Below are 21,325 nucleotides of genomic sequence, written 5' to 3' on the forward strand. Positions count from 1 at the left end.
ATACCTTCAGTATATGTGATGTGTTTAGTAACTTAACTCCAGCATCTCATAAAATGGGTAATGGGAAATTTTCTTTCTTTAAAAATGTTCCACTACAGTTCCCTTTCTTCTGAACCATTTTTTGCTCTGCTATCAGAAACCTAAAATTCAGGACATAATCTTCTCTGACTTCCCTTTTTCAGCAAACAGACATGAATACAGAATGGAGAGTGAGTGTGTGCAATTACTCTGTGAATGGCTCTCATGGAAACATAAAAATCATTTCCATACTTCATCTTTTAAAGCAAGTGCCATGGGAGCACAGGATGAGTGGAGCACGAGTGGAGCACATGGGAGCACAAGAGGAGGGGGATGGCAAGCTGTTAAATGTTTTTTCTAAGAAAGCCCAATTGATTTACATGTACATATGTACTTATTATCCTCCTGAAAAAATATATTCTTCATGCTTTGGTTGAATTTATCTATAGACAAATTCTAGGAAGCAGTATTATTAGGTCACAGGAAATGTAAATCTGCATGGCTCTTGCTTTGCACTGTCATCCAACTTGAAAAAAAAATTTTTTTTTTAAATATGCATTTTTGAGAGACAGAGAGATCATGAACAGGGGAGGGGCAGAGAGAGAGGGAGACAGAGAACCCCAGGCAGGGCTCAAACCCACGAACCGTGAGATCATGACCTGACCTGAGCCAAAGTCAGACGCTTAAGCGACTGAACCTGCCAGGTGCCACTGTGCGTTTTTCTTAAAGATTTTTTAAGTAATCTCTTTCCCAACATGAGGCTCAAACTTACAACCCCAAGATCAAGAGTCGCACAGTCTACCAGCCAAGCTCCCCTCAATTTATGTTTTTTTATTTTTTTTTAATGTTTATTTATTTTTGAGACAGAGAGAGACAGAGCATGAACGGGGGAGGGTCAGAGAGAGAGGGAGGCACAGAATCTGAAGCAGGCTCCAGGCTCTGAACCATCAGCCCAGAGCCCGACGCGGGGCTCGAACTCACGGACTGTGAGATCGTGACCTGAGCTGAAGTCGGATGCTTAACCAACTGAGCCACCCAGGCACCCCCAATTTATGTTTTTAATATACCAAGACATACTTCCCCCATATCCTTCCCCACTTCATGGACTATTTCTAGCCTTTTGCCCATGTATTTGTAGAATATATTCTTTTTTTATTAAAAAAATTTTTTTAATGTTTATTTTTGACAGAGAAAGAGAGAGGGAGACACAGAATCCAAAGCAGGCTTCCAGGCTCCAAGCTGTCAGCACACAGCCCAACGCAGGGCTTGAACTCAGGAGCCGTGAGATCATGACCTGAGCTGAAGTCAAATGCTTAACTGAGCCACCAAGGCACCCCATGCAGAATATATTTTAATATAGTATAGACATTAATCATTTGGCATTTAACATAACACTTCACTTTATTGTCTTCCTTTAATTTTTATTTTTTTTAAACGTTCATTTATTTTGAGAGAGAAGGAGAATGCGAGCAGGGAAGAGGCAGAGAGGGAGGTGGGGAGAGAATTCCAAGCAGGCTCTTGGCTGTTAGCACGGAGCCTGATGTGGGGCTCTATCTCACAAATTGTTGAGATCATGACCTGAGCCAAGATCAAGAGTCTGAAGCTTAACTGACTGAGCCACCTAGGTGTCCCTCAAATTTTGTTTCTATATAGTCACATCAGTCAATTTCTTGAATAAATTCAAAGGTGGAAAAACTATTCCTTCTAGGATGACTTGTTAAGTAAAGAATACTACAATTCATGGTAGCCCATAATTCAAAAGGATTCACACAAACAAAATAACACACACTGAAAAAAAATGTTTGCTTATATAACATTTATTGGACACAAACCAAATGTGTTATTTTTAGCCCGTTTTCCAAATAACTAAGGTTACAAATCTACCTTGTCTTGTACTAGAAAACAGAATTTTAAAAATTAGTTGGCATAAACATGGTAATAAATTACATAATTCCCTCCCAAATTCTTTGTATTTAAAGTTTTCTACAGTTATACCCTAACAGGATCCAAAGTTTACCACATTTTTCTGTAGAACAGAACTCATAGGATTTTTGAAGATTAAATACAAAGCATATTATTTGGATTATCCCAGGAGGTAGATCACATGATTAGATCTCTTCTCAAGATGAAGAAATGAGATCTAGAAAGGTTACAAAACTGCCTAAGATCATACAGTTATTAAAGTGGTTGGGGCGCCGGGGTGGCTCAATCCATGGGATCCGAATAAATTCACAAAGATCGGGGCACCTGGGTGGCTCAGTCAGTTAAGTGTCGTGTCCGACTTTGGCTCAGGTCATGATCTCACGGTTTTTGAGTTCGAGCTCTGTGTTGGGCTCTCTGCTGACAGCTCAGAGCCTGGAGCCTGCTTCAGATTCTCTTTCTCTCTTTCTCTCTCTCTTGCTCTCTCTGCCCCTCCCCTGCTCGTGCTCTTTCTCTCAAAAATAAACATTAAAAAAACTTTTTTAATAAAAAAATTCACAAAGATCAAAAGGGGAAATTTCAGAGTTTAAGATCTTATGTGCAGAATGAACTCAAAGTCAAACAAAAAGAACTCAGGTTTCTTGGCAGTTGGGAAGGAAGAATAAAACTAGAAAAGTGGTATCTCCAACAGAAATGGTTTAATTACTTATTTAATAAGTTTATAAGTTTAATTACTTACTCGGGCATTGAGAATAGGGACAAGAGAAGTTGGTATAAACTCCATTCAGTAGACACCGGGTCTGATGTGCCAGTGTCCTGTACAAGGGGAGACAGTCAAATGGCGGACATACGCGGAGCTAAGAGCTGTGCCAGACCTCAAGGCAAGCACCATCACTCCCAACGCTGCTGCAACTTTTGGGTTTGTCACTGCATCAGACTGGGAGCCCCTAGATGTTGTGTCTTTCACCTCTGCTTCCCTAGCTTCTAGCAATAACTGGCACATTTTAAGTGTTAAATAAATGTTTGACAAACATGAATAAATGCATTCCTATGGCACCTGCTTTATACTTATTACAATCTCTCCACTTTTTTCTCCTAGAAAACAAATTCCCACTGCATCAGCCTGTCCATAAAAAGAATAAGCAGCCTCATGAGGCAATGAATGTTGCTTGGTTCACAGGACAGTTTAAGCAGAAAATGGGCTGTTGTATGGAGTGAGGTGTCAGGTAAAACACTGGACTAGAAATTAGTAATTTTCACTTCAAAGTTTTTGTTTTTAATCTCTGTTCAACACCTTTCAGAAAACCATTTGCTTTCTCCCTAGTTGTCTCCCGACAAGAACATCCAGCTCTTGATTTCGGCTCAGGTCATGATCTCAGGGTTGTGGGATAGAGCCTGGAGCCCGCTTGAGATTCTTATTCTCTCTCTCTCTCTCTGCCCCCTCCCTTGCTTACATGTGCTGTATTAAAAACAAAAAAAAATTTTTTAAAGATAACTGGCTGTTTAAAGTAAAAATGGCAACAACTAATTATTGTAGGAGTGATCTTTCTTTCTTAAAAAAAATTATTTTTAAGTCATCTCCACACCCAATGTGGGGCTTGAACTCACAACCCCGAGATCAAAAGTCCCATACTCCATCAACTGCACCAGCCAGGAGCCCCTGGAATTTATATTTATTATCACACTTCTTTTACATAGAAGTAAAAGTAGTAAAACAATAGAAGTAAAAAACAATATCACAAAAAGCAGAGAGAAAGGAAATGGAAATATACTGTTGTAAGGTTATCATATAATACAAGAAGTGATTATAATATTGAAAGTAGACTGTAATAACTTAAAGATGGCTGTAGTAAACCCAAAATCAACTATTAAAATAACAAAACAATGTTACAGCTAATAAACCAATGAAGGACATACTATGCAATCATAAAAATAAATGAGACAAAGAGAATAAACAGGAGGATGGTGGATTTAAACCCTATGACATCAACAATCACATTAAATGTAAACAGGCTAAATATTCAATTAAAAGGCAGAAATTGGGGCACCTGGATGGCTCAGTTGGTTAAGTGCCTGACTTTGGTTCAGGTCATGATCTCGCAGTTCATGAGTTCGAGCCTTGCATTGGGCTCTGTGCTGACAGCTCAGAGCCTGGAGCCTCCTTCAAATTCTGTGTCTCCCTCTCTCTCTGGCCTTCCCGCACTCATGCTCTGTTTCTCTTTCTCTCTCAAAAATGAATAAACATTAAAATAAATAAATAAATAAATAAATGGCAGAAATTGTCAGACTAAATAAACAAGATCTAACTATATGCTGCCTACACAGAAATCCACTTTAGGTATAAAGCCACAAAGAGATTAAATGCAAAACTATGGAGAAAGATGTAACATGTTAACAGTAATCAAAAGAAAGGAGGAGGGGCACCTGGGTGGCTCAGTCCGTTGAGCATTTGACTTCAGCTCAGGTCATGATCTCACAGCTCGTGAGTTCAAGCCCCGTGTCGGGCTCTGTGCTGACAGCTCAGAGCCTGGAGCCTGCTTCAGATTCTGTGTCTCCCTTTCTCTCTGCTCCTAACCCACTCACATTCTTTGTCTCTCTCAAAAATAAATAGGAAGGAAGGAAGGAAGGAAGGAAGGAAGGAAGGAAGGAAGGAGAAAAAGAAAGGAGGAAAGAAAGAGAAAAAGAAAGAAAGAAAAGGAAGGAGTAAATGACATGCCTGAGTGTCTTTTAATTTCAGCTCAGGTCATGATCTCAAGATTTGTGGGATTGAGCCCCACGTCGCGCTCTGTGCTGACAGGCAAAGCCTTCTTAGGATTCTCTCTCTCTGTCTCTCTGCCCTTCCCCTGCTTGCTCACTTTCTCTCTCAAAATAAATGAACATGTTTTTTTTAAAAAAAAGAGGAGGGGCCCCTGGGTGGCTCAGGTCATGATCTCACGGTTCAAGAAATTGAGCCCCACATTGGGCTCTGTGCTAGCAGTGTGGAGCCTGCTTGGGATTCTCTCTCTCTACCCCTCCCCCACCTATTCTTTATATAAATAAATAAACTTTATTTAAAAATTTAATTAAGAAGGAGAAGTAACTATATATTACCAGAAAAAATTTATTTCAGAGCAATGAATAGCCTTAAATAAAGGTCCTTTTACAATGATAAAGGGGTCAATTCATCAATACAACATAAAAATTCACATGTTTATACACATATTAACAGAGCCTCAAGAGAGGAAGCAAAAACTGATAGAACTAAGAACAATTGACAAATCCACAATTAATAGTTGGAGATTTCAACACCGCTCACTCAATAACTCACAGAATAAACAGTAAGCATATAAAAAACAAATACTACTTACTATCAACCACTAAACCACAAAACCACTGACATTTAGAGTACGCTCCACCCAACAGCAAAATAACTCAATTTTTTCAAGGACACAGAGAACTCGTACTGAGATAGACCGTATCCTAGGCCATTATCAAAGTTGCAATACATTTGAAATTATTCAACGTTTTTTTTTTTTTTTTAATTTATTTTTGGGACAGAGAGAGACAGAGCATGAACGGGGGAGGGGCAGAGAGAGAGGGAGACACAGAATCGGAAACAGGCTCCAGGCTCCGAGCCATCAGCCCAGAGCCTGACGCGGGGCTCGAACTCACGGACCGCGAGATCGTGACCTGGCTGAAGTCGGACGCTTAACCGACTGTGCCACCCAGGCGCCCCACATTTGAAATTATTCAAATCATACAAAGTATGTGCTCTGATCACAATAGAATTAAATTGGATAATCACTCAAATTGACTATCTTCCCCTATTCTCTCTCTTATCATGGAAAAATCTCCATACGAATGACCCAAAAGAACTGTTTTCCTCTTCTCCTCCACCCTCAAAATACACCTCCTTACATTTCCAAGACCAATTACTAACACTTTTTTTCAGAAAGTTTTATTCAGAAAGTTTTATTTTCCCTATAAAACAAACAACAAGAGGTGCCTCGGTGGTTCAGTGGGTTAAGCGCCTGACTCTTGATTTCAGCTCAGGTCATGATCTCATGGTTTGTGAGATCAAGCCCCGTGTCAGGTGCTGCACTGACAGCTCAGACCCTGCATGGGATTCTCTCTCTGCCCCTCACCCACTCATGCCCTCTCAAAAATAAACAAACTTGGGGCACTCATGTGGCTCAGTCGGTTAAACGTTCGACTTCAGCTCAGGTCATGAACTCACGGTTTGTGAGTTAGAGCCCAGAATATGGCTCTCTGCTCTCAGCGCACTGAGCCTGCTTCAGATCCTGTCTCCCTCTCTCTCTCTGCCCCTCCCTCGCTTGCATAAAATACAACCACGCTTTCTCTCTCTCAAAAATAAACATTAAAATAAATAAACTTAAAAAAAAAAGAACAAGACACAATTTAGGATTACTGAACACACATGTGCTAGGAAGCATACAAAGTGCTCATTTATTTTAATCCTCATAAAATCTTATCTTTTAGATAAGAATCAGGTTCATGAAAATTGAGTAATGTAGACAAAGTCAGCTATTGGCACAGGTTGGTTCAAACAGGCTAGTTTAACTCCAAAGTCTTTTATTTTTGCTATGCAGTATTTTCTTAACTCCAATATCCAATAAGGCATTGATTTATAAATTACTTCACAATGCTCTCAAATACAGCATGCCCATCTGAATCTGCATATGTAAAATACCTTAAGAATTGAAAACTACCTAAATGGCTAATAACTGATGATGAGTGGTGAATAAACTATGGTAACATCTATGTGATGGAACAGTACACATATCAATAAGCCTAGATACCACCAAGCTACCAAAACTACTTGCCAATGATAACTTCTACAGTGCCAAATTCAATGGTCAATTCTTATTCAACCTTTTAAGCTATATATATTTTTAAAATGTTTAATTTGTTTCTGTTAAATTTCTAAGAATAGGGGCGCCTGTGTGGCTCAGTCCGTTAAGCGTCCGACTTCAGCTCAGGTCACGATCGCACAGCTCGTGGGTTCGAGCCCCGCGTCGCGCTCTGTGCTGACAGCTCGGAGCCTGGAGCCTGCTTCCGATTCTGTGTCTCCTTCTCTATTCCTCCCCTGCTCACGCTCTCTCTCTCAAAAATAAATAAAGATTAAAAAAAATTAAATTTCTAAAAATATTTTAGAGAGAGAGCATGTGAGCAACCGGGGGAGGGACACAGAGGGAGGGAGACAGAGGATCCAAAGCGGGCTCTGTGCTGACAGCAGAGAGCCTGATTCAAGGCTCAAACTCAAGAACCGTGAGATCATGACCTGAGCCGAAATCAAGAGTCAGATGCTTAACCGTCTGAGCCACCCAGGCACTCCTAAGCTGTATTTGATATACCTGATTACTCCTTCCTCTCCAAAATACTTTTTTTTTTTCCACTTGGCTTCCCTGATACCATACTCTTCTGGCTCTTATTTTTCAGTTCCTATTTCAGTGTCACTTCTCCTTTTCTAAACTTCTAAATACATGTCCTGATTTTTATCCTATCTTGTTACCCTATCTTTTTCAGTGTTCTTTGCAGGTTCCTCCAGCCAGAATTCAACTTGTAAATGATGTCCCATTTGCTTCAACATTTCCCTGAACTTTAGGCCTGAAATTCAACTGCTACTCTACATCTCCTGGATGTCTTAATAGGCCCCACATTTATCATACCACAATCCTCCCATCCTCTAAAGACCTACTCCATTTTCAGTTTTCCAAATCTAAGTAAATGGCTCCACTATTCATGTGGTTCCTCTGGTCAAAAACCTTCAAGTCAGCCTCACTCCTAGCCAAACCACTGGCAAATCCTTCCAACCACTCCTTACCACCTCCACTACTACCACTCTGATTCAAGCCACCTTCATTTCTTTTTTTTTTTATGTTTTTATTTATTTTTGAGACAGAGAGAGACAGAGCGTGAGCAGGGGAGGAGCAGAGAGAGAGGGTGACACAGAATCCAGAGCAGGCTTCAGGCTCTGAGCTATCAGCACAGAGCCCGACGCGGGGCTCGAACTCACAGACTGTGAGATCATGACCTGAGCCGAAGTCGGACGTTCAACCAACTGAGCCACCCAGGCACCCCAAGCCACCTTCATTTCTAACCAGGACTACTGTAAAAGCAAAATCTTCTAACTGGTTTCCTAGTTTATGCTCTTATCCCTCTCAAATCTATTCTCCAAAAAGTAACCCCAGTAAAGCTCTTAAAAAGTAAGGCAGATCATGTCCCTCTCCTGCTCAAAACTCTATTGGAATAAAATAAAAAATCTTTACCAACATGCCCATACGACCATAGTTCACTTCCTGGTCTCATCTCCTTCCATCCTCCCTCTTGCTCATTCTGACTCAGAAATACCTGTATCCTCACTGTTCCTCAGACTGCACCAAATATGCCATGCTTTCTCTCTCTCTGCCTGTCCCCCCTCTCTAAAAATAATATATATTCTTAAAAAAAGAAAAAGAAAGAGTGGGGGCACCTAGGTGGGTCAGTCAGTTAAGCATCAGACTATTGATCTTGGCTCAGTTCATGATCCCACAGTTTGTAAGATAAGTCCCAAGTCGGGCTCTGCACCGACAGTGCAGAAATAAATAAACAAAATATATAAACAATTTTTAAAAAGGTGGCTCAGTCGGTTAAACGTCTGACTCTTGATTTTGGCTCAGGTCATCACGATCTTAGGACTCATGGGTTCGAGCTGGCAACTGGTTCTGCTCTGACAGGGTGGAGCCTGCTTGGGATTCTCTTTCTCCTTCTCTCAAAATAAGTAAACATCAAAAAAAGAAAAAGAAAAGACAAGACAAATATGCCATGCTTTTGTCCCAAGACTTCTGCACTTGCACTGGCTATTTTCACTGCTTGGAACGCTGTTTTCATCAATACTGGCAGGACTTTCTCATTCAAGTCTGCTCAAAAGTCACTTCCTTAATGAAATGTCCCCCCTGGGGTGCCTGGCTAACTCAGTTACTAGGCATGCCAGCCAGGTACCCCCTTGGTAACTCTTTCCTAGGTAGAGACCTAATCTCTCTACTATATAAAGAGTTCCAAGAACAAAAACAAAAACAACAAAAACCTACCCCCCAGAACACCCAACAATCCAAAAAGAGAGGGGCAAGGGACACAAGCAGACATTCCATGGCAACCACCCCCCCCCCCCAACAAATTCCCCTTAAAATGTTACACAACATGGATGAACCTTGAAAAAAATAATGTCAGGAGTGCCTGGGTGGCTCAGTTGGTTGAGCATCCAACTTTGGCTCAGGTTATGATCTCATAGTTAATGGGTTCGGGCCTCACATCAGGCTCTGTGCTGACAGCTCAGAGCCTGAAGCTTGCTTTGGATTCTGTGTCTCCCTCTCTCTCTGCTCCTCCCTCATTCATGCTGTCTCTCAAAAATAAATAAAAGTTAAAAAAAAAAAAAAAGAAGAAGCCTCTTAGACTAGAATATGATGAAGAATGTTTGGGAAGTAGCCATAGAGAAGGCTGAACAGGGAAGTCAAAGACCAGTTTGCAAGAGAGTCTTAGCATACCATGGAACCTCAAATTAAAGCATGTAAGTAGTGATGAATAAAGGAACCTTACATGTGGTCCACAGACCACCTTCATCAGAATTACCCAGAGCGCGTGTTGAAAACGCTCATTCTCACATTCTATTTACCCAACTGCCACTCCCAGACCTACCGAATCAGAATCTAACCAAGCTTCCATGGTTGAACATGTAGGTTGTTTATAGTGGTCTGTTGTAATACTCAACTCGGTACACACACCCATTTCTAAAAGAATTGCTGGTGAACCGTTGTACATTGCAAAAGATATTTTTGCACGTTTACAAAAAAAGGTCAATTTCTTTGCCCTCTAGCTCTCCAAAAATTCTAAAGCTTTTGATTTGTATTACTAAATTACCCTTCCAAAAAGCCGGTACCTATTTATTTATATTTCCACTATCAGAGTATGAGAATCTGGTTCCCTCATTTCCTCACCAATGATTTCAATATATTTTTTAAGAAACAAAGTCTGGGTTAATAAGAGTTTAAATTATAAGAAGTTTTAGACTATCACAATCACTAGGGAAATTCAAACAAAAACCATGAGATACCACATCACACCCATCAAGATGGCTATTACCAAAAAAGAAAAGAGAAGAACAAATGTCAACAAAGCCATGGAGAAACTGGATCCTTGTTGAGCACTGCTGGTGGGAATCTAAAATGGTGCAGTTGCTATAGAAAACAGTTCGGTTACAGTTTCCTCAAAATATTAAATATACAATTACCTTATGATCTAGCAATTCTCCTGGGTATATAGTGAAAGAAACAAAAGCAGAGATGCCAAGAGATTTTGTATACTCGTGTTCACTGTAGAATTATTCACAAGAGCCAAAAAAGGTAGAAGCAACCCAACTGTCCACTGACAGATGAATAAACAAAACATGACATTTTGTAATATACAATGGAATATTTTTCAGCCTCGAAAGGAAGGAAATTCTGACACATGGATGAACCTTGACAACATTTTGTTAAGTGAAAGAAGTCAGTCACAAAAGGCAAATGTTACATGATTGTACTTACATGAGGTACCTACAATAGTCAAATTCATAGAAACAGAAAATAAAATGGTGATTGCCAGGGGCTGAGAGGAACAGGGAACTAGTGTTTAATGGGTACAGTTTCTGCTGGGAAGATTCAAAAGTTCGGGAGATGGTCATACAACGATATAAATTTACTTAATGCCCCAAAGCTATACACATTATATTTTTTAATTTTTTAATTTTTAATTCATTTTTTAAATATATTTTTAATGTTCATTTATTTTTGAGAGAGAGGGGGAGAGCATGAATGGGGGAGGGGCAGACAGAGGGGGAGACAGGATCTGAAACAGGTTCTGTGCAGACAGCAGTGAGCCTGATGTGGGGCTCGAACTCATGAACCAGAGATCATGACCTGAACTGAAGTCAGACGCTTAACCAACTGAGCCACCCAGGTGCCCCAAAGTTATACACTTTAGAAAACGGTTAAAATGATAAATTTTATGTTAATACCACAAAAGGATAAAAAAGTTTTAGACTAAAATTCATTCATGCAATTGGTACTTATCTATCATCAAGAAGCTTGCAATGCAGTAGTTTGTAGGATATTTACAAACACGTTTTAAAAACTACAGTTGTATTCAAGAGATATTTACTATACAGTTATATATGCTAAACAACAGAGAACTAGAAGAAGCAAACTAAAATCATCTGTTAACTTTCAACATATTTTATAGTGTAGTGACACTACAGGGAAATGCTTTACTTTTCAGTTTATCTGATTCATTTTTTCCATTGCAAGCTCTTTACTATAACGTTGGCCACAAAAACAGTTAATCCAAAAATACCACTTTCATATATATCTTTGGAATAGACTCATGTAAAAAAAGCTCCCAAGGGTTCCAAATCAACAACAAAAAAACCCAATAACTTGTCCCTTGTCAATTTTTAATCTAAACGAAACTATAATAAACAGGAAATTAAAATTTTTCAAGTAAGTAGTGCTAAATTCTAAATGTTTTACAAATGCAACAACAAAGTCCAAATGGGTCAGAGCCAAGTTTTAATCTCCCTCTAATTAAAAAACAAACAAAAAACACCCCAAGCCTATTACAAACCAGATTTTAAAATCTTAGTTTCTTTTAAAAATTAAAAACAGGGGGGGCGCCTGGGTGGCTCAGTCGGTTGAGCGGCCGACTTCGGCTCAGGTCACGATCTCGTGGTCTGTGAGTTCGAGCCCCGCGTCGGGCTCTGTGCTGACAGCTCGGAGCCTGGAGCCTGTTTCCGATTCTTGTGTCTCCCTCTCTCTGCCCCTCCCCCGTTCATGCTCTGTCTCTCTCTGTCTCAAAAATAAATAAACGTTAAAAAAAAAAAAAAATTAAAAACAGGGGCGCCTGGGTGGCTCAGTTGGTTAACCATCCAACTTCAACTCAGGTCATGATCTCACAGTTCATGAGTTCGAGCCTGGCACTGGGCTCTGTGCTGACAGCTCAGTGTCTGGAGCCTGCTTCAGATTCTGTTGTCTCCCTCTCTCTCTGCCCCTCCCCCACTTGTACTCTGTCTCTCAAAAATAAATAAACATTAAAAAAAATTAAAATAAAAAGAAACCCAACTCATTTTCTCAGAGTTCCTCGAAACTGAGGGTCAAGCCTGTGATCTGTGTGTGCTCTGCTGGTGAGATGCACCATCAAGAGTAATTCCACGGACAGCAGGAAGGATCTGGCAAAGTCTGCTCTGGGGAGAGCAGGACTGAGCAAGGGAGAGCTACCAACTTTCAGGGGTCCCAGCTTCTGGGTCCTGGGCTCAGCCGCAGTGTGATCTAATGCCAGCAGTGGAGTCTCTTGGAGACTTGCCCCAGTGGGGTTGGTCTCTGGCCCTCTGGGCATATAGGGAGTCGGCCAGCTCTCTCAAATCCTTAATAAATTAAAAAAAATTTATTTATTATTTATTGTTGAGAGAGAGAGAGAGAGAGAGAGAGAGAATATGAATGTGAGTGGGGGAGGGGCAGAGAAAGACAGAGGGAGACACAGAATCTGAAGCAGGCTCCAAGCTGTCTGCACAGAGCCCAACGTGGGGCTTGAACCCACGAACCGTGAGATCATGACCACTCACACTCTGTCTCTAACTCTCTCAAAAATAAACATTAAAAAAATGTGTCTTAATAAAAACAAAGTCCAGGATGAACTAAAACTAATATTCTAGAATAGTGATTCCTAACCTTGAATTTTATGACAACAAGACAGTGCAAGCACTGAACTTGGAGGTAAGAGATTCTAACAGGCACTTCAGGAGTATTTCTCCCCACCCCACCCCGATTTTTTTTTTCATTTGTGAAATAAGTGGAGAATATCAGATGATTTCTAAGATCTTGCCTATTAACATTTAATGAAAATAACCTCAGGCAGAATAAAATTCATAAAACAACCAACAAATTATGTGGCATTCAGAACTCTAAGGAGCAGGAAAGAAGTAACTGCAGTGAAATGAAACAATGACAAGATGTCAAATTTTCAAAAAGGCATTTCCCAAACAGTCATCCCCCCGGAAAATTTATGGTTGAATAAAACTAAAAAAATGTAATATTGACTCACCATGATTCTAAAGTATTAACTATCTGGGCATCCCAGATCATGAGCTGAGCAATCCACTAAGAATCGTGCTAGTGACTCACACTCCTGAATGAGACTGCTTTATGTGCAGAGACAAGGCATCAATTAAAGGGTTTACAATGAAGTTTTGTTTAACTGGAATGCTTTAAGTGGAAGTTAATTCTGCATGAGCGATAATAGAGGTTTAATAACTAGCTAGTGACAATTTCTAAGCAAAAGCATCATGGCAGCTCACTAGCAAACAGTAATCTATGTATTACAAACACACAAACAACTTGTTTTCAAAAGAGGTCTTGGCTATGGACATTATTGGAGAAACACAAAATTTAATTTATTGTGAGTCAAATTATAAAACCTAGTGGAAAGTAGTTTGAAATCTCGGCTCTATTAACCAACAAGGAAACAAAGTACATCACTATGAGCTGAAGTGTCAATTTGTGCGGGCAAAAAGCCACTCTGTTTAAATGTAAGAACCTTCAGGAACCAGCTGGAGAAGTAAGGGGAACCTGGGATAATGCATTCATTCACATCCTAAGTGGTACTGTCTTCATGTAAAAAAGGACAATATTGGTACACTTGTCCAAAACAGCCTGAGTTTAGGTCAAATCAACTGTCTGAATAATCATCAGTCTAGGAGAATGAACATGTCTAAGACAAAATAAAAAATGTGTAACATTTCCAATATGACTGCATATAACTACATGTTGTCCAATATGACAACATAAAATTTGCAAAAAAATACCATCATCCACTGATGGTGAGGGCAGTCTGATACAACCTTTCCGGAAGGCACTGTGGTTAATATTTATCAGGAACTTTAAAATGTTTATATCCTTTGATCAGTAATTCCACATCTAGTAATTTATCTAAAATAAGTGCCCAATATAAGATAAACTTTATACAATTTACGACATAACTTCATGATGAAATACTGCATAACTACTATAAATCCTGTTTTAGAAAAGAGACCACAAAATTCAAATGCATACAATTATTTAATGACAAAAACTAAGACTAGTGGTTGCCTAGACCTGAAAGAGATGGTGGGGTGGGGTGGGGTGGGGTGGGGGGAGGGAGTGACTGCTAGTAAGTATGAGGTTTCTTTTTGGAGGAATGAAAAGATTCTAAAATTAAATTGTGGTGATGGCTACACAACCCTGTGAATATAATAAAATTTTTGAATTGTACATTTCAAATAGGTAAACTGTATGGTGTGTATGAATTCTATCTCACTCAAGCTGTTTAAGATACCAGTGAGGGGATATAAGTAACTGAAACAAGAAAATGGGGCCTGGAAAACAGGCACCAACCAAAGGGTGTGGGGGGGGGGGGGGGGGGGGGGGGGGGCTACTGCTTATTAGCTACAACTATGGGAGTTATCAGACTGTCCTATCTTTCAAAAGAAGTCTTCGAGGGGTGCCTGAGTGGCTCAGTTGGTTAAGCGTCTGACTTTGGCTCAGAACATGATCTCGCAGTTCATGAGGTCGAGCCCCACATCGGACTCTGTGCTGACCACTCAGGGCCTGGAGTCTGCTTTGGTTTCTGTCTCCCTCTCTCTATGCCCCTCCCCTGCTCGCACTCTCTCTCAAAAATAAATAAAGGTTAAAAAATGAAAACAAGGGGCGCCTGGGTGGCTCAGTCGGTTAAGCGGCCGACTTCGGCTCAGGTCATGATCTCGCGGTCCGTGAGTTCAAGCCCCGCGTCAGGCTCTGTGCTGATAGCTCAGAGCCTGGAGCCTGTTTCAGATTCTGTGTCTCCCTCTCTCTGACCCTCCCCTGTTCATGCTCTGTCTCTCTCTGTCTCAAAAATAAATAAACGTTGGGGCGCCTGGGTGGCGCAGTCGGTTGGGCGTCCGACTTCAGCCAGGTCACGATCTCGCGGTCCGTGAGTTCGAGCCCCGCGTCAGGCTCTGGGCTGATGGCTCAGAGCCTGGAGCCTGTTTCCGATTCTGTGTCTCCCTCTCTCTCTGCCCCTCCCCCATTCATGCTCTGTCTCTCTCTGTCCCAAAAATAAATAAACGTTGAAAAAAAAAAAAAAAATAAATAAATAAATAAATAAACGTTAAAAAAAAAAAATGAAAAGAAAAAATGAAAACAAGATGCCTTTGACCTGGATTTTTATGTGAAGTCTGATTTTCATACAAATTTTTGATTGCAGTGTAAAATACCTACAGAAGATAAACAGAAGCATGCAGCTCAATGAACTTTCACAAACTGAATACACCTATGCAACCAGCACTAAAATCAAAAACGATCACACCCTTCCTACCCAAAGGGAAACCGCCACCCTTACCTTTAACAGTACAGAGTACTTTAGCCCAGGGATAGGTCTTTGTTATGAGACAGTTGTGTGCACTGTAGGGTGCTCTGAAGCAACCCTGGTCTCTTCCAGTTGTGGCAACCAAAGATGCCTCCAGACACTGCCAAATGCCCCTTGGGGAACAATATTACACCACACTGAGACCCACTGGTTTACCCTGTTCTTGAGCTTAATATAAATGGGGGGCACCTGGGTGGCTCAGTCGGTTGAGCGTCCGACTTCGGCTCAGGTCATGATCTCGCGGTCTGTGAGTTCTAGCCCCGCATCAGGCTCTGTGCTGGCAGCTCAGAGCCTGGAGCCTGCTTTCGATTCTGTGTCTCCGTCTCTCTCTGCCTCTCCCCTGCTCATGCTCTGTCTCTCTCTCTCTGTCAAAAATAAATAAACATTAAAAAAAAAAAAATTAAAAAAAAATATAAATGGAATCCTACAAAATGGACTCTCTTGTATCAGAATCATAAAGAATATACTCTTTTGTGCCTGACTGCTTTTGTTCAGCATCTGTTGAGAGTCACCAATCCTGCTGCATTTAGCTCCAGTCTGTTCATTCTCTTTGCTTTATTATATTGCCATTGTGTGACTATATCACAAATTTATTCATTCCACTGCTGATGGGCATTTGAGCAGTTTCCAGTTTGAGGATATTATGAATAATGCTACTATGAACATTCCGTATAGGTCTTCTGGTGAATATATGTATGAATTCCTGTTGAATACCTAGAAGCAAAATTGTTATGTCAGCTTCAATAAGTTAGTACTTTTCCAAAGGGAGTTGTATCAATTTACACTCTTGTCTCCTTTTCTTTCATGCTAGCAATAGAAAAAAAAAGAAACTTAAATAATATTGAGCCAGATATCTTATAGCTGAATATATATACCCTGACAATTTGTGACCCGTTTACAAAGAGTATTTCAGGGGCACATGGGTGGCTCAGTCAGTTAAGCATCCGACTCTTGATTTTGGCTGAGGTCATGATCTTGTGGTTTGTTAGATGGAGCCCCACATCAGGCTCTGCTGAAAAGCATGAAGCCTACTCAGGATTCTCTCTCTCCCTCTCTCTCTGCCCCTCCCAGGCTCACGTGCATGAACGTGCGCTCTCTCTCTCTCTCAAAATAAATAAACTTTTTAAAATAAATAGAATATTTCATTATATGGGAAAATGCTCACATGTAGTAAAGAGACAAAAAACAAAAAACCTCCAGTAACATAATATGCTTGAAAGGAAATACATCAACATTAACAATGGCCTATGAACGATTTCTCTTCAATTTGCTTTTTCAGTATTTTCTACAATAAACATGTAATAATGGAGTTGGCAAAGCTTTCCTATGCAACAAAAGCCTTGAGGGAAATTTAAAAAGTAGGTCGGGTACAAATTTCATTTTGCATACATTCATAAAGACCTAATTAAGTAATGGATAGATCACAGAAAAGTATAACGATCTCATAGAGCCATTGATACAGTTACTACCCACCCCTGTATACAGGGGTCCAAGACAGAACTTATATAAAATTCTACTCCAGAGTAAAAGAGAGTCTAGAGGGTAATTCTTAATTTGTAAGAGTGTATCACAAGATGGTAGTATATTTTTTAAGATTTTCTTTTAAGTTTATTTATTTAAGCAATCTCTACACCCAACATGGGGCCCAAACTCACCACCCTGAGCGAGCCAGGTGCCCCAAAAGAGTAGTATTCTGACATGATGGCTTATATAGCAGCTTACTATCATACTGTTGCTCCTCTCATTCCTTTAGAAACTCACTATAAAATGGTCCAGAAGCAACACAGAAAATTAACATATCCAACATTCCCTTGAAATATATAGTTATAATTGCTACCTGCTGGTTACTATCTGAGCTGAGTATTTGGAAAGAGACACCTTTATTTTAGAAAATGATTATTAAAGTAGCCACCAAAAACTTACCAGTCTCCATTATAAGTGAGTTCTATTAAATGTTTATTTGACATGTGAAAATGTTATAAAACTCTTACTTCCTGTCCTAATCACTCTACTTAATTTTCTCTACTTTGTATCAAGGATTCTTCTATTGGGACAAGAATATGCCCATAATATTCAGTACAAACCCAAGGGACATTTCTTCCAAGAGAAAATACTAAATGTTAATATACTACACTAGGTAAATTATTTAAACCAAAATCATGTTACTTTAATGCTCTGAAGATTAGCTAAACTGGAATCTTAAAAGATCACTATTCTGAGCACTGATCTCATCTCCATTTCCTTACTTTGAGTAACCATGCTGATATTTACGTAATTTCAAACCACAAAGGGAAAAAAATGACAGTTCTGAGGCAAAATAAATAAAAACCAGTAGAAAATAAACTTAAAAAAAAAAAAAAAAGTAAGCTCTAAGATCCCAGTAGGAAACAAACTTCTATTAAAAGCATTTTCCAGGGCGTGTAGGGGTGTGTCTGGGTGGCTCAGTTGGTTGAGCTCAGGTCACAATCTCATGGCTCATGGTTCAAGCCCACATGAGGCTCTGCGCTGACGGCATGGAGCCTGCTTGGGGTTTGTCTCTCTCTCTGCTCCTCCCTGGCTTGCTCTCTCTCAAAAAATTAAACATTTTTTTTTAAAAAAGAGCATTTTCTGGGGTGCCTGGGTGGCTCCGTCAGTTAAGCGTTAGGCTCTTGGTTTCAGCTCAGATCATGATCTCACTATTCATGGGCTCGAGACATATGTCAGGCCCATGCTGACAGTGTGGAGCCTGCTTGGGATTCTCTCTTCCTCTCTCTCTCTCAAAATAAATGAATCAACTTTAAAAACAAACAAATAAATAAAATGCTAAAGGGCAGGGCAGGGAGCACCTGGCTGGCTCAGTCTATGGAGTGTGCTATTCTTGATCTCCAGGTAGTAGTGAGTTCGAGTGCCATGTTACGCAAAGAGCTTACTTTAAAAATATTCTCAGGCACCTGAGTGACTCAGTCAGTTCAGCGTTTCAGCTCAGGATATGATCTCACAGTTTGTGGGTTCAAGACCCGCATCAGGCTCTGCACTTCCGCACTGACTGTGCGGAGCCCACGTGGGATTCTCTCTCTCTCTCTTTCTCTAAATAAATAAATACATACATACATACATACATACATACATACATACATACTAAGCCTGATTTAAATTTCTCATTGAACTAGTAACCATAATTAACTGGTAGCCAAAATAAATCTATTCAGTAGAATGCTTTGCAAGCTATGCATATATAGTTTCCTTCCCAGGATATACCTCAAATCATAAACACATTTTCCATCCTCTTCTTTTCTGAGTTCAAGTATAATAGGATACAATGGCTTCAGATACACAATTCAATAGAACTGAGACACTCTGAGACACTCTCCCAATTCCTAACGATTTGTCCAAACTCAAAGAAAAACTTTCCTAAGTCAATCTGAGAAGTGCACATCTGCTTGACCTGCTCAACATACAATAAATATATACAAAGCTTTTACTCTGAATAACATGAACATCTACTACTGAACTAGAATGTAAGGTCAAAGCAAGCTAGTCGAGTTAGACACATGAACAATAAAACCCCTTTCAGAAAGTATTATATGGCTTTTCTCATGAAAGCATTTTCTATACAAATCTAGACAGGCTACTCTTCAGGTCTATTAAAAGAGATCCTAAGGGGTGCCTGGCTGGCTCAGTTAGAAGAGCATGCAATTCTTGATCTCGGGGTTGGGAGTTTGAATCCCATGTTGGCTGTAGAGATTACTTAAAAATAAAATTTTTATTGGGGCGCCTGGGTGGCGCAGTCGGTTAAGCGTCCGACTTCAGCCAGGTCATGATCTCGCGGTCCGTGAGTTCGAGCCCCGCGTCAGGCTCTGGGCTGATGGCTCGGAGCCTGGAGCCTGTTTCCGATTCTGTGTCTCCCTCTCTCTCTCTGCCCCTCCCCCGTTCATGCTCTGTCTCTCTCTGTCCCAAAAATAAATAAAAAACGTTGAAAAAAAAAATTTATAAAAAAAAAAATTTTTTTTATTAAAAAAAGAGGGAGGGGCACCTGGGTGGCTCAGTCAGTTGAGCGTCCAACTTCAGCTCAGGTCATGATCTCACAGTTCATGAGTTAAAGCCCTGCATCAGGCTCTGTGCTGACAGCTCGGAGCCTGGAGCCTGCTTCAGATTTTGTGTCTCCCTCTCTTCCTCCCCTCCCCCACTCACACACTGTCTCTCTCTCAAAAATAAACATTAAAAAACAATTTTTTTTTTAAAGAGGGAGAGAGAAAGATCCCAGGAACACACTTTTGACATTTAAGCTTAAAAATCATTATCTTGGGGCGCCTGGGTGGCTCAGTCCATTGAGCCTCCGACTTCGGCTCAGGTTGGGCTATGTGCTAACAGCTTGGAGCCTGGAGCCTGCTTCAATTCTCTCTCTCTCTCTCTCTCTCTCTCTCTCTCTCTCTCAAAATTAAAATAAACATTAAAAAAAAATTTTTTTAAGTTACAGTTACATAGGCTCACACACTATTAGTGTTAAAAGAAATGTTACAGATCAGCTAGGCCAGTAGCCCCTCATTTTTAGGGTCTGAGAGACTTTATGTAGTAATTACAAGTTTCTAGAGCCCTATATAATAGTGGCGATACATATAGTATCTGATTTTGGAAAAAACACAAAAAGATAAAACTTTACTATAAACTGTTAAAGTTTTAAAATAAACTTGTAGGGGCGCCTGGGTGGCGCAGTCGGTTAAGCGTCCGACTTCAGCCAGGTCACGATCTCGCGGTCCGTGAGTTCGAGCCCCGCGTCAGGCTCTGGGCTGATGGCTCGGAGCCTGGAGCCTGTTTCCGATTCTGTGTCTCCCTCTCTCTCTGCCCCTCCCCCGTTCATGCTCTGTCTCTCTCTGTCCCAAAAATAAATAAAAACGTTGAAAAAAAAAATTAAAAAAAATAAAAAAAATAAAAATAAAAATAAAATAAACTTGTAATTTATTTATAATATTATTTATATATACATTTGAAAAGGTCATATATATTTGTAAGACACTATTTATATAGTTCACAGATAATACCTGCATGGATTCTAAGGTTATCTTTCAATAATTCTGCAGTGGCCCATTGTTTGATATCTGAGTATGAGACTATATCCTTATTTTACCTAAGAGGATATTAAAGATCAGGATAATGTGCTTAAGCTCACACAACTAATAAGCTGCAAAGCCTAGAATACAACTTGGGACCTAATGATCTTTTTGCTATACTATGTGGGTGTACTGTTTAATTTTATTTTCAGACCACGCATAAAGTCACTGAAAAAGCTGATTATAATATACAAGCAATATAAATATAACTGAAGAAAAGTCTCATTTAAAACAGCAAAAAAGAGGGGCGCCTGGGTGGCTCAGTCGGTTAAAGCATCCGACTTCGGCTCAGGTCATGATCTTGCGGTCCATTGAGTTTGAGCCCCGCGTCAGGCTCTGTGCTGACAGCTCAGAGCCTGGAGCCCGTTTCAGATTCTTGTGTCTCCCTCTCTCTCTGACCCTCCCCCGTCATGCTGTCTCTCCCTGTCTCAAAAATAAATAAACATTAAAAAAAATGTTTTTAAATAAATAAATAAATAAAACAGCAACAAAGAGGGGAGCCTGGGTGGCTCAGTTGGTTAAGTGTCTGACTTCAGCCAGGTCATGACCTCGTGGTTCATGAGTTTAAGCCCCGAGTCGGGCTCTATGCTGACAGCTCAGGCCTGGAGCCTGCTTTGGATTCTGTGTCTCCCTCTCTCTCTGCCGCTCTCCCACTCACACTCCGTCTCTGTCTCTCTCTCAAAAATAAATATTAAAAATAAATAAATGAATAAAAATTAAGGAAAAAAAAAGGGGGTGCCTGGGTGGCTCAGTAGGTTAAGCATCTGACTCTTGACTTCGGATCAGGTCATGATCTTGCAGTTAGACTCACAGTTCCTGAGTTGCAGCCCCACACTGGGCTCTGTACTGAGTTC

General features: G+C 40.3%; 1 protein-coding gene across 7 annotated transcripts in view; it reads right to left on the minus strand.

Moving 5' to 3' along the window:
- GJC1 (gap junction protein gamma 1) overlaps positions 1-21,325 on the minus strand; it is a 35,477-nt gene that overhangs the window by 5,012 nt on the left and 9,140 nt on the right. Inside the window, exon 1 of one of the 7 annotated variants that reach the window (XM_042915504.1) lies at positions 15,574-15,596. The exons of 3 other annotated variants lie outside the window; for them this stretch is intronic. The gene's annotated coding sequence lies outside the window, so the exon portion shown is untranslated. Of the gene's footprint in view, positions 1-2,677; positions 3,332-3,986; positions 4,006-13,047; positions 13,205-15,573; positions 15,597-21,325 lie in introns of those variants that run through there. 3 more of the 7 variants (XM_042915506.1, XM_042915508.1, XM_042915502.1) reach the window with 3 other exon arrangements.

Source organism: Panthera leo, chromosome E1 (genome assembly GCF_018350215.1).
Source record: "Panthera leo isolate Ple1 chromosome E1, P.leo_Ple1_pat1.1, whole genome shotgun sequence".
Taxonomy (NCBI): domain Eukaryota; kingdom Metazoa; phylum Chordata; class Mammalia; order Carnivora; family Felidae; genus Panthera; species Panthera leo.